The sequence below is a fragment of the Callorhinus ursinus genome, unplaced genomic scaffold (assembly GCF_003265705.2).
Source record: "Callorhinus ursinus isolate GAN/ISIS: 27379988/994484 unplaced genomic scaffold, GSC_fseal_2.0 scaffold998, whole genome shotgun sequence".
Taxonomy (NCBI): domain Eukaryota; kingdom Metazoa; phylum Chordata; class Mammalia; order Carnivora; family Otariidae; genus Callorhinus; species Callorhinus ursinus.
Window position 1 is genome coordinate 1 of NW_027398053.1, and position 13,651 is coordinate 13,651.

The following is a 13,651-nucleotide window of genomic DNA, read 5'->3' on the forward strand; positions in this document are numbered from 1 at the left end:
CTTCCCCTTCTCCTCTCCTCCTTCTGCCTTGTCTTCCTGGCAGGAGCCGGGACAGAGTTCCCGCCTGTCCCTGGCTGCAGCCACGGCTGGAGTCAGAGGGGCGGGGAGGATGCCGGGGAGGAGGAGCCTGCCAGCAGGATGCCGGAGTGTGAAGGGGGTTGTTACTGTAATGAGGGACACCGTGAGCATTCAGGGATTTGAGCCCTTTTTAGAAATGTGCAGAGGCCCCAGGCCTTGGCCCCTGCCCAATCCTTCACTATCCACAACGCCGTGCATCCTCCCCAGCCCAGTCTATGTCCACAGCCCCTCCTCCCTCCAGCCCCAGGGGCTCCACAATCTGTGAAATCATTACAAGCTGGACACGAGCCATCCCTATGGGGCCTGCTTCCGGGTCATGCAGCCCCACTGTGAGGAGAGATGAGGCCATGCATGAGTGGGGAGAGGGCAGAGTGGACTCTCCCTGGGGGCCATGGATCCCTGGTCAGTGCAGACCCTGTTGTGTGCTGGCCCCTAGGGCACCCTGATTCCAGCTGCTGGTCAGTCTCCAGGAGGGAGACCAGAGTGTGGCTCCTGCTAGCTCAGATGTGTCACACCGTCCTGTAGCTACAGCCTGTCCCACCAGCTGAACTCCCCTTCTTTATCGGGCAGCTAAACTTCAAGGTCCAGAACAGGCCACCATGAAGGTCAGGGGCCAGTGCATGGATGGTCAGGCAGGGAGGGCTCACTTTCCACTCAGGGAGACTCTGGCTGGTCTAGCAGTGGCTCCGGAGGGCTGGCTTTCCAGCTTCTCTGCTAACCAGCTCCGGGACTGGAGCCATTTACCTCCCCTCTCTTTTCCTCGCTCTCCTCCTCTGTGCAATGGGGTAATGCTGAATGATCATTCCCATGGCAGGAACATGTGTAGTGCTGACGATTTACGTAAGCTGGGCAGAGAGCCTGGAATGCAGAGTGCAGAGGGGCATGGTGAGTGGTGTGGGCAGTGAGCACTCCTTCCCCCAAACGCAATTCAGCTCTTCCACTGAGCTGCCAGGCCCCTGGCTGGAAGCCCAGTTGCAGTGGCCGACCACACTCCTGACACCAGGCCCCTGCGTGTGGCTCTTCCTCAGCACTGGGACACGGTGGGGACCCCGGGACATGGGGCCAGCTCCTCTCTCTGAGGGAAGGAGAACGAAGAAGTCTTTCCTTGGGGTCCCTCAAAGCCACATAAGAGGGGAGGAGGCTTCCCCCAAACAGTACAATGAAATTCTGCTTCTGTTAGAACCTGAGCATTGGGGTTTTGTTATTTCACTTGCTGGGCTGATGAGATACACTTGTTCTCCATGACTCCAACTCAGATGAAGAGCCCTTGCAGGTCCCAGGCATCCTGGACCTGGGGAGGTGAGAGAGGTCAGTCCCCCCCTGGTTCCTGAAGGAGACCTCTCCTCCCAAAGACAGGATGGTTTCGGGTCGTGATCCTGGGCTAGGGTTGGAGATAGCCTTTCACTGCTCCTGACTCTGGGGCTGATTGGGCCTTTTTTAGGCATAGCAACAACCACCGAAGGCAGGGGCTTCAGAAAGAACACACTCCTGGACCCGGTCCCGCCCCAGGTCGGTGGCTGCCTTCCCCAGCTCCAGAGGAAGAGGAATACCCTCTGCTTCTTTGGGCGTTGGTCCTCTGAGCCACGATCAAGCAGTGACAAGTTTCTAGTCCTCCTCTGGATGTGCACCAGGCCCGTCACTGTCCACACACGAAGACGGGCAACGTACTAAGTAAGTGCAGGAGGTGATCCTATTCAAATGGCCTGCGGGCCGGTGGAGCTTGCTGCTTTTGTGCCCTCCAGTGGGCCCCCTTTCCATGGATGGGAATCCTCCTGGGGTCTCCTCTCTGCCCTTGGAGCTCCATTCTTGTTGGTTTCAGGTCCAAGGGACTCCAACATGGCATTGTGCCCCATGTCCCCAGGGATGGTGGTAATGGTCCATGAGGATCGTCTGCGAGGGTCCTCCAGATTCCTGTTCCCCCAGGCACAAGTGTGGTGGCAACAAGCCGCAGAGCCATCCTCCAACTTCAGCATTGTGCCCCATGTCCTCAGGGGGATGGTGGTAATGGTCCGTTATGATTGTCTGGGAGGGTCCTTCAGGTTCCTGCTCCCCTAGGCACAGGTGCGGTAGCAAGAAGCCCCGGAGCCATCCCCCAATTTTAGCATTGTGCCCCATGTTCCCCAGGGATGGTTATTATGGTCCGTTGTGATGGTCTGGGCACGCCCTCCAGGTTCCTGCTCCCCTCAGGCACAGGTGTGGTGGCAAGAAGCCCCAGAGCAGTCCTCTAACTTCATCATTGTGCCCCATATCCTCAGGGATGGTGGTAAGGGGCCATCAGGATCATCTGGGAGGGTCCTCCAGGTTCCCGCTTCCCCAGGCACAGGTGCGGTGGGAAGAAGCCCCAGAGTCATCCCCCAAATTCAGTATTGTGCCCCCGAGGATGCTGGTCATGGGCTGTCAAGATGGTACAGGAGGATCGTCCAGGTGGGGGCCTGGAGGCTGGAGTTAACCAGATCCCACTGAAGTTGCATGAGGAACAGATGAGTTGAGGTGTTCATTTGGAAGAATAATTTCACTTTTCCAAAATGTGAAAGTCATTGGTCTACTTTAGAATGAAGATAATGACGACTTAAAAAACAAGTGTGTGTTTCCCCTTCTGCCAGAAATTGAAGCAGGTGTGCAGGCCATAGGTCAGAGGACCTACTTATCCCCACCTGACAGCACTTATCTGCTGTGGATCTAGGAGACTCAATGTTTTGAACATCAGCCTGTGAGTCAGTGATGCAGCTATTCACAGGATGTCAGTGTCCAGAGAAAGCAGCAGGTCTATTTGGCACAGTGTCATCTTCATGTCAGGACTGGAGGTCAAATTTCCCATGAACCCCAAAATTCCAGGGATTTTCTCTTTTCTCTAGTTGACCCAGGGTTAGGGTTAGATTTAGGGTACGTGTTAGGGCATGGGTTAGGGTTAGGGTATGGGTTAGGGTACGGGTTAGGGTTAGAGTACGGTTTAGGGTTCGGGTTACGGTTAGTGTACGGTTTAGGTTACGGGTTAGGTTTAGGGGTTAGGGTACGTGTTAGGGTATGGGTTTGATTTAGGGTATGGGTTAGGGTACGGGTTAGGGTACAGGTTAGGGTTAGGCTTAGAGTACGGGTTAGGGTACCTGTTAGGGTACGGGTACGGGTTAGTGTTTGGGTTACGGATAGGGTTAGGGGTTAGGGTTAGGGTACGCGTTAGTGTTAGGGTACGGGTTAGGGTACGGTTTTGGGTTAGGGTTCGGATTATGGGTAGGGTTAGGGTTTAGGGTTAGAGTATGGGTTAGGGTTAGCGTACGGGTTAGGGTACGGGTTAGGTTTAGGGTTAGGGACCTGTACACATGTTCCGTGCCTGCTATCACGGGAGGCTGGTGCATACTTGACCATGCAAGGATGAGCCAGGGGCTGGGCTTGGCATGGAACACAGCTCAGAGGGGCTTGAATCTGCTCTGGGGTCCAGACAAAGCCGCCCCTCTTCTGCCTCTGTCTCAACCCCCGTGGGAAGGTAGTAATGAACTGTTTCTGACCTTGTCCTCTTACAACACAGACTTCCAGGCTCTCCCATTAGGGTTAGGCTCAGGTTCCTGGGCCTCGTCTGTGCCCATGTGCTGGGCCATCCCCACAGTGCCTCCTGGCACCCCTGAGTCCTGGTCACACATCCCTGTGGAATCCCCTCCCCTCCAGGGTGGATGGCCTATGTGATGGCGCTCTCAGGAATAGAATGGCACAAAATGCCGGGATGTCATTTCCAAGCTGATGGAGTCTGTGACTTCTACTGGTTCCCTCTGTCCTGTGTTCATTCTCTGTCTCCTTCTCTGTCTCTGTGTCTGTGTCTCTCCCAGGAGCAGGATCTGTGTGTTCCATGGGTGATGTGAGAACTCTCAGAAGCCTCCCTTGTCCCCGTTTCCCTCTCCAGTCCTGGTGCTCCATTCCTACCTAAGGCCTCCTCACACTGACCAGAGCAGTGAATCTGGATCCTCTTCCAAATGCGGACCCTGAGGCTTCAACAAGGAGGGCCCTGACCTGGGTCTCCAGACTGGTGGCCCAGTGCTCTGCCATGTTCTGCTAGCCAGATCCTCAGCCCTCCAAGCCCCAATTCTGTCCTCTGCTGAGAAGGAGCTCGAGGGGGTAGAAAATATTTTCTCAAGACTGGGATCACAGGGGGGTCGGGGAATGGAGATCCAAGTCCAACGGACCCTTCTACAAGCCTGTGGGACCCTTGGGACCCTGCATCTCTGCAGCCCAAGTGACAGCAGAGTAAGCTGAGGCCTTTTGTGCTATAGCCCTCTGGACTTGGGGGTGGGTATCTCTTCCTACTCCCAAGTGCCCAGGGTGGTGGTCGACAGCGGAACCCTCACACTATCAAAAAAGGGAAAAATCTTCACATTTAGTGTCTTAGTCTGCTTGGGCTGCCAATAACAAAGAACCACAACTGAGTGGCTTAAACAAGGAAATTTATTTCTAACAGTCTAGAGGCTGAAAGTCCAAATCAAGGTGCCAGGAAGGTAAATTTCTTTCCTGGGCCTGTTCTCCTGGTTTGTAGGGTGGTCACCTTCTCACTGTGTTGCTCTCATGGTCTTTCCCTGAGGGCATACAGAGAGTGAATGAATTTTCTGGTGCCTCTTCTCATAAGGACACTAACTCTCTGGGTCAGGGTCCCAACCTTCTGACCTAATTTCACCTAATTGCCTCCTTCTTGGCCTTATACAGTCAAAATGAGTGTTCTAGCTTCAACATGTGAACGGGGGCAGCACACAATTCAGTCCATAGCACATACCTTTTACCTCCTACAAAAATTAACTTGAAGTTGATCATAGATATAAATGTAAAATGTAAAATTATAAAACTTCTAGAAGGAAACACAGGAGAGAGTTTTTGGCAATTTTGAGTTTGGCAAAGATTTTTGAAGACACCAAAAGCATGAGCCATAAAAGAAAAATTGAAAAATTGAATTTTATCAACATTAAAAACTTTTGCTCTTCAAAAAGACATTTAAGAAAATGAAAAGACAAAGCTAAGGCATTGGTGAAGATATTTTTGAAACATGTATCTGATATAGGATCAGTCTCCGGAATAGATAAATGTCTGTCACAACTCAGTAATTGGAAAATAAACAACCTAATAACAATGGGGAAAGGATTCGAATAGACATGTCACCAAAATATATATATGGTAGGCAAATAAACACCTATAAAGATGCTCAATATCATTAATCATTAGAGAAATCCAAAATGAAGTCTACGGCCATACCACCCTGAACGCGCCCGATCTTGTCTAATCTCAGAAGCTAAGCAGGTTCGGGCCTGGTTAGTACTTGGATGGGAGAAATCCAAAATGAAGCCATAGTAAGATAACACTACATGGTTATTAATACGACTAAAATACTTCTTTCAATGACAATATTAAGTCCTGGTGAGAATGCATAATATGGAATTCTTGTGATCCTAGTTTGGCAGTTCCTTACCGTACAGCCCAGCCAGCCCACTCCCAAGTGGGAAGAAAGAAAACATACATCTGCACAAAAACATATATGCAAGTGTTCACAGCTTTATTTCATAATCTCCTCAAAATGTAAGCAACTCAAATGTTCACAACTGGTGAATGGATAAACAAATTGTGGTCTATCCATACCATAAGGTAGTACTCCGCAGTCAAAAGAAACAGGCTACTTATACACTCAACAACATGGACTGAATCACAAAGGCACCACGCTGAGTGGAGAAGTCCTACTCAAAAGCCAATACACCTCATGACGTTGTTTGTGTGGCATTCTGGAGAAGGCAAAACAGACCGAGACAGAAAACACACTAGGGATGGGACGGGGTGAGAGGAGGCCAAGAGGTCAGCTACAAAGGGAGCACAGAGGGACTTTGGCTGTGGGGCTATATACCATGTCTCTATTGTGGGGGTGGATGTGCGGCTTTTTGCATTTACCAAAGTTCATAGAATGGGATAACTGAAAAGGGTGGATTTCACTGTATGTACATTATACCATAGTAAACCTGATGCAAAAAAAGTTCAATCAGAGTATTTTATCCCTCTGCTTATCACACTCTGCTGCTTCCTATCTCAACATCTGCTCCCTGCAACCTCTCACCCCCACCCCCTGCTCAGTGAGCCTTGCCTTGCTGGCTGGTTGTGTGACACACCAAGGCCTTTCACCCCCTGGTCCTTTTCTGCCTTCGGGGTCTTACACACACACCACCTTCTCATGAGACCTTTCCTGACTACCCTGTCCAAAATTTCAGCCCTCCTAATATTTCTCATGCCTCCCTACTTAAGCTTTTTCTGCACCCAACACACTAGGTTTTGAACTTACTGTCAATTTATTGTTGAGTCAAGCCACATGGTGCCACAAAGGCTGCTCCTTTGCTTTTGTTCCATCACCTAGAATAGTCCCTGGCACGGGAGGGTGCTCACTTGATAGTTTTGAATGGCTGGATGAACAGCTGGACCGCCACCATATCCCTTCTCCACTCCCAGGGCCCACACACACAGGCCTCTGTCTCTGCACGTGCCATTCAGGGACGCTCTGACAGCCGCCGTGGCCGTGCTTCTCCCCGCTCTGTCGTTCTCCTGGCACTGTCCTTGCCCCATTTCCCCTCACACCACACCTCTCCCTGCCGGCTCCCCCAGGGGGCCCGTGAGACAGCTCCTAACATCTCTCTTCCCCTCCACACCCTTGTTCTGCCCCAGCCGGCACCAAGCAGCATCAGTGTGATGCAGAGTTGAGGAAGGAGATTTCCTCTATGTGGGCCAATCTGTCCCAGAAGACCCGGGATTTACTGGTGCCACCCCATAAACGTAAGTGAGGGCAAGAAATTCTCCTTGTTCAACCCCCTTTTGTGTCCCACCCAGAGGCAGAGCCAGGAGGCCTGGGCCAGGGTGACCTCGTTATAGTCTAGACTTAATTTCCACCTGCAGGGAGAACGGTGTTACCAGTGGGTGCATAGGGACTGTGGGAAGGGATTCCCTGGGTTTTACTCTGATGACCACAGTCACCCACGTTCCTGGTGGGGGTGTATACTTAAAAAATTCCGGAGAACAGCAGGGAGACCCCTACAGTTAGAGATGAGGTGCTTAAAGATTAAACCCCACATCCACTTCATTGGGAGGAGATAGAGCGCCCTGTGGAGAGTCAGTACAGCTCCAGAGGACACGCACACAGTGTCCAAAGATGCAACTTCAGCCAAGCCCTGTACCCTTCCCTGAGCATGTCCAGGAGTCCTTGTGGTGGAGGCTGTTCCCTTGCCCCCCACCTCCCCTTCCTCCTCCACACTCCACCCTCTGTTTTCTCTCCCTCCAGCCAATGAGATGACCGTAGGAAAGGTGTATGCAGCTCTGATGATACTTCTACAAACAGAACAAGACCCCCAGAGAACAGATTCAACAGGCCACGGGAGGCCTGTCCCAGGTACCGAGTTCCAGGATTTCCAAGAAGTAAAGCCCAGACTCTGGCACCCATCAGTTTTTTTGACGGCAGAGGAAACCCACATCTTTCATGGGATTGCACAGCGGGAAAAGGAAGATGAGAGATTCTTACTGTAGCCTCACTCTCCGGCCCCAAAGTCAGAAACCCCATACAGACTGTATGCTTTCCAACGGCTGGTCTCTTGCTGGTAGTGGTGGCCCCCTGACGTGGAGACCTAGTGTTCAGGAGCAGTAGACAAGGGGCTGAGGACATGTTCCCTGGAGATACCACTGTTTTAAGTGGTAGAAGAAAGAAGTTTGAAGAATATTTGTGGAGGTTGTTTGGGGAGGTTCGAGGAGAAACTGATTACCGTGCACATTGGCAGGGACCAGAGAGAATCAAACTGAAGAGTCCAGGGTCACGATTTCTTCAACTCATGACTCTGACTGGGCTGGTTTGGGGCCCCATCTTCCTGACGTCATCCTTCAAAGATAACAACTTTCCCACGCAGCCAAACCATCAGTGACCATATGTATACTCTGTCTAGAAAGTTGCCTGGTGTTCGGAGCTTACAGGGACATTCACCCATCGTAGGATGGGAAGTATCTGATGCCCACACCACATCCCCCATTCCCCTGTCTGTTGCAGACATCCATCAGTGCCCCCCGCCACCCCCTGAGCCCTGAAATGTCCTTAGAATTCTGCTCAGTCCGGGGCTCATGCAGCCTCTACCCATCAATCCAAGTTGATGATGAGATGAAATCTTTTTACCATTTGTAATTGGATGAAGTCCCCAGATTTTGTAGGTAGGGAAACTAAAGCTCCAAGAAGTGAAATGACATTCCTGATGTCACTCACAGGCCAGGTTAGGAGTAAGCCCCCGCCTACCTCCTGTGTAGGGCTGGGGCAGGGCAGAAGGAGCACCAACCCATGCTGTGGGGTCAGGCCAGCTTTCTGGCACACATGTCTCTGCCCTTAGAGATCTTCCTCTTCCCTGCGTCCCTTCTACAGATTGGCCCTGTGTTCCTGTTCCACCCTCTGAAGGCAACGCTGGAGCAGACACAGCCGGCTGTGATCCGAGGAGCCGGGTTTTCCTTAAGCAGAAGAGCTCTGCATCCCTCAGCAATGGCGGAGCCGTGTGAGTACCTGGCCAGGGTGCGAGGTGCACGGAGGAGGCAGGACTTCTGGTTTCTCCCCCTCCCAGAGGGGCTCCCTGTAGGCTGTGCTGCAGGACATGGCGCCCTCAGGTCCCATCACCACTTTGGGAGACTGGCCTCTCTGTTCCACCCCGTGCCCACCTCTCCACAAAAGGTTCCCCACGGATGCTGCCTGAAAGCTAGTCCAGGCGGGCTGCTGGAGCGGTCCATGGTGGACTCCAGAGCTAATTCCTGAAACGTTACACGGGTGTCTCTGATGGCAGTGAGGTCAGTGGATTTAGACAGTAGGAGGTTCCCACTCTCACCTCCCATTATGCATGCCCATTTCCCTTTCCGGTGAGGGGCCTCTGCCTCCGCTTCCTCACTGCCCGTTGAGAAATGATTTGTTTCGACCCCATTCTGTTGACGGCCTGTGTGTGTCTACTCTTCCTAACTCCTCTAAGATATTTTTCCTCAGATCTCCACTCCAGTAGTGATTTCTGAAGCAACTGTATTTTGTAGACAATTTGGTAACATCCTTGTTACCTAACCCCTAACTCTTGCCACAATAATTCTTAGTAATGAACCACCCAAAACCAAGTGTTGCGAACTAACAGTCACCTACCTGTCTTGCACCGTGTGTCACTGAGGGGTGGTAGCAGGCAGGCTCCTCTCAGCCACCCCCCTCAGGGCCAGCAGGGCCCCAGGTCTGCTAACACCCTATTGGCTAAAGGAAATCATTGGCTGAGCCCAAAGAGGGGGGCCTGAGATCTGCCTCATCCAGCAAGGGCTAAGGTGTGGGGCCTGGTACCAGGCTGGGCACAGCATGCATGTTTAGAGCTCCTGATTTCCTCCTCATTTGTACATGATTGGACGTTCTTTTCTGAAGCCTGGTTGTGGGTCTTGGACGGTTAATCAGGTAGGTTTTCCTGAGTACTACACTGACCCTAACGTAGTGGTCAAGGCCTGCTGTGCCACAGTGTAGACAGGATGTCCGCACTCTGCGTCATGCCTGCTGTGCACATGTGGCCTCCCACTACTCCTGGGAGGCCCTGTCTAGGGCCAAAGAACCTGCCAGGTGTCCCTAGACCAGGAAGCGGTGGGCCCAGACCTCCCTCGGACTCATGTCCGGGCGCAATCTCTGCCCATCTACTCTGAGCCCTGGCACTGGGTCGGCATCCCTTGCTGTGTGGCCACTTGAGAGCCTGTACTTGAAGGGCCTCACGCTTCTGGGCCGCTTCTAACCCAGAGTAGAAGGGGTCAGTATAGGTTCCTGGCAGGTTGGAGCCAGGTCCTTGGTGGGCATTCCATGGCCCACAGACCTCTGAGGCAACAGCACAATCCTCTCTTCTCTACAGACAAACCCAGGAGAGTGGCATCAAGGAGTCTGTTTCTTGGGGTACTCAGAGGACCCAGGAGGTACCCTATGAGGCAAGGACACCCCTGGAGCGTGGCCATTCTACAAAGATCCCAGTGGTGCAGCCAGGTAAACCGGTGAGGGCTCCCAGGGCTGGGGAGTCAGGCTGGGGATGGGGGATGAGATAAGGTTTGGGGTGAGACAGGGATGGTGGGAGATGGCAGGAATGTGGCGGGGAGCCCAGGATGGGGGAGAAGGTGAGAGTGGGGTGGGGGCTGGTGTGACTGTGGGCTGCTATATGCCCAGGCTGTGGATGTCCAGATGCAGAGCATGGCCCTGAGAGGTCCTGACGGGGAGCCCCAACCCGGACTGGAGAGCCAGGGACGAGCGGCCTGCATGCCTCGCCCGGCTGCAGAGACTCAGGTGGGTGGTCTGGAAGGGTCAGGGTCATGGGAGGGGGGGTGGGGGATGAGGAGACCTGGCTTGGGTAGGGCTTGTGTCCTGTGTGAAGGCTCCCTACCTGCACTGCGACCACGAAACTGTCAGCCCTGTTGCGAACTCCCAGGATGATGGTCTCAAGAGGTGCAGCCAGAGTCCTCGGAGGCCTGCCAAGAATCCCCACCACCCACCTGTGCTCAGCCTCCTGCTGTGGCCCTGGGGCTTCCATCTCCCAGCCCAGTGTCCCTGACCCAGGCTTTCCCTCTCTCTAGGACATCCTTCTCCCACGCCAGCCTGCATTGTACCCCCCGGCCCCGCTGCCATGCACACGGTGCCTCAGAGCTTGGTCCTCCCTTTTCCCCATCGATACTCTAGGGATGACTTAACCTATGCTTTTTTTTTTTTTAAAGATTTTATTTATTTGAGAGAGAGAATGAGAGAGAAAGACCACATGAGATGGGGGAGGATCAGAGGAAGAAGCAGACTCCCTGCTGAGCAGGGAGCCCGATGCGGGACTTGATCCTGGAACTCCAGGGTCATGACCTGAGCTGAAGGCAGTCGCTTAAATGACTGTGCCACCCAGGCGCCCGACCTGCCCTGTTCTTTCCCTGGACTCTGGAGGCGGCACAACCTCCATCCCCTGCTCCTTCGGGGATGCTTTGAGTACCGAGCAGGAAGCTCCAGGGCAAGGGGGCTGTGGGCCCATTCACAAGTACTCAGAGAGGGGCCTGCAGACCTGAGGCTGTGTCAGGGGGCCCTGCTTTCACGTCCTGGGATGGTGAGGGGCTTTAGAGGGGCATGTCCTCCAGCCGGGGACCTTCAGTGTTTGCCTGGGGCTGACCCTGTCCCTGCCTCCTTTTGTGGTTCCTGGTTCTGCATATTCCAAATGACTTCATTCTCTAAACTTGTCTCTGCCTCCCATTGGTAGTGGCCCCCGCCCTCTTCCCCTTCCTGAGCCTGGCCCGCTGGGCGGCCAGCTTGAGGACGCCGAGTGGAGGCTGTGGGTCAGCTCCCCTTGGAGGGCCCCTTTCCGCAGGTCCCGATTTCAGCCCAGGGCAGGAGCCCCATGGCCCTGGCCCAGCAGAGCCATCACACGCAGCCACCCCTGAGGGTTCTCCCAGCCAGGCCCACAGCCTCCCTCTTCTTGGCATCCTCCCTGTCCCCGAGGGACACTGAGGCCAACAGCTCTCTGGGCCCCGCTGGCAGAGACGGACAGCACTTTGTGCAGCGTGCTCTGGGAGAAAGGGTGGGCCTGGGTGGGGAAGAGATGTCTGGGGAGAGGGAGGGGCTTGGTGGTTCCTGAACCCCAGGCCTTCAGTGCCTCCCTGGAGCCTGCCCGAGGCCCCTCTCTCAGACTGTGTGCCAACCCACATCCCACCCGCAGCCGGGCCCCAACGCCAGCCCCATGAAGCGCTCCATCTCCACACTGGAGCCCCAGCGTCCCCACATGGCTCATCTCTGCATCGCTGCCCTGGACCGTGCCCCAGCCAGCCAGGCTGCGCCCCATCACCACCACTGCTGCCATCGCCGCAGGGACAGGAAGCAGAAGTCCTTGGAGAAGTGACCCAGCCTGTCCGCAGACACAAATGGTGGTGCATGCGGGGGTCCCTTCTATGGCCAGGGCCTGAGGCATTCTTTTCTGTGCCTCTACCATCCAAACGGCCCTGAGTAGGGGCTGTGAGTCCCAGTTCTGGGGACCAGGCAGGATCACTCACGCACCTCAGCTCTCCCCCTGGGTCCCCCTGATAGCCCTGGAGACCGGGTCTGGGCTGGGGGACTGTCTCCCCACCTGGCTTGCTGTGCTGACTTCCCCTCTTCCTGGCCAGCACCCAGCAGTCCTGCAGGGGCAGGCCCACCCCTGGGAGAGGGATCCACAGGCTGCCGGATGGAGCGCAGAAAGGAGCAGGGCCGGTCCCAAGAGCGGAGGCAGCCCTCTTCCTCTTCCTCGTAGAAGCAGCGTTTCTACTCCTGTGACCGCTTTGGAGCCCGGGAGCCCTTGCAGCCCAAACCCTCCCTCAGCAGCCACCCCACGTCACCAACAGCTGGGCAGGAGCCAGGACCCCCAGGACTGGTAAGACAGGACCCCCCTCACTGCCCCTCCTTACGAGCCCCCCCTCCACCATGCTCCGAATCCTCCTTCATATCCTGGTTCCCAGGCCCGAGTCTGCTCTCCCACCCTCCTTGCTAAATTCCTCCCGCACCAGCCCGATCCTCCCCTCCCAACTGCCTTGGACTGGCCTCTGGTCTCCCTTCTCCCTGAGCTGTGCCTGTCCCTTTGTTCCCCACTGTTCCCCAACCATCTCCCCAGGCCTACTGGCACCAGCGGCTTTCCCCCCTCTACCACATACCCTATGGGTCCCCTCCCAGGGTGCCTACCTCTCTCCATGCCTCACCCCCCACCTCCATGGTTGTCACCTGCATTGGCCTCTGGTCTGGGAATTTGTTTTTTTTTTTTTTCTCTGTTCTATTTTCTGGTAGGGTGGTGGTTCAGTGAATGGGAGCCCCTTGTTGTCAAAATCCGGTACTAGCACCCCTGGCCATGGTGGGCGGAGGCAGCTCCCCCAGACTTCGCTGACCCCCCATCCCAGTGTCACCTACAAGACGGCCAACTCTTCGCCTGTCCACTTTGCTGGGGCACAGACCAGCCTCCCCACATTTTCCCCAGCCCGGCTTAGCCGTGGCCTTTCTGAACACAACACTCTGCTCCAGAAAGAACCCCTCAGCCAGCCCCTGGCCACCAGCTCTAGGATCGGCTCTGACCCTTACTTGGGGCAGCGTCTGGACAGTGAGGACACTGCCCGCACCCAGCCCGAGGACACGCTTACCTTCGAGGAGGCTGTGGCCACCAACTCAGGCCGCTCCTCCCAGACATCCTATGTGTCCTCCCTGACCTCCCAGTCGCACCCCCTCCGCCGCGTACCCAACGGCTACCTCTGCACTCTGGGGCTCAGCTCGGGCGGCTGTGTTCGGCATAGCTACCACCACCCCGACAAAGACCACTGGTGCTAGCCGCACCTCCACCGCGCGCCTACTCAGCGGGCGCGTTCCAGCCGATGAGTTTTATCATCCACGCTGGGCTCCCAGGGATACGCAGGGGCAGCAGGCCCTGGGAGGGGGGCCCCGCCTTTGGGGCCAGCTGGGGGAGGCCCCGCGGCTTCCCTCCACCCCCCGCCCCCACCTTCTCTTTCACGCTGGACCAATTCCTAAAGCCCTTTCGGAGAGGGACGTGGCTCGCTCTGTCCCCTTGTATGCTGC

General features: G+C 55.0%; 1 pseudogene; it reads left to right on the forward strand.

Annotated features, from left to right (window-relative positions):
• The first annotated feature begins 43 nt into the window (after positions 1 to 43).
• Positions 44 to 13,405, forward strand: LOC112819160 (voltage-dependent N-type calcium channel subunit alpha-1B-like; annotated as a pseudogene).
• Positions 13,406 to 13,651: the final 246 nt, after the last annotated feature.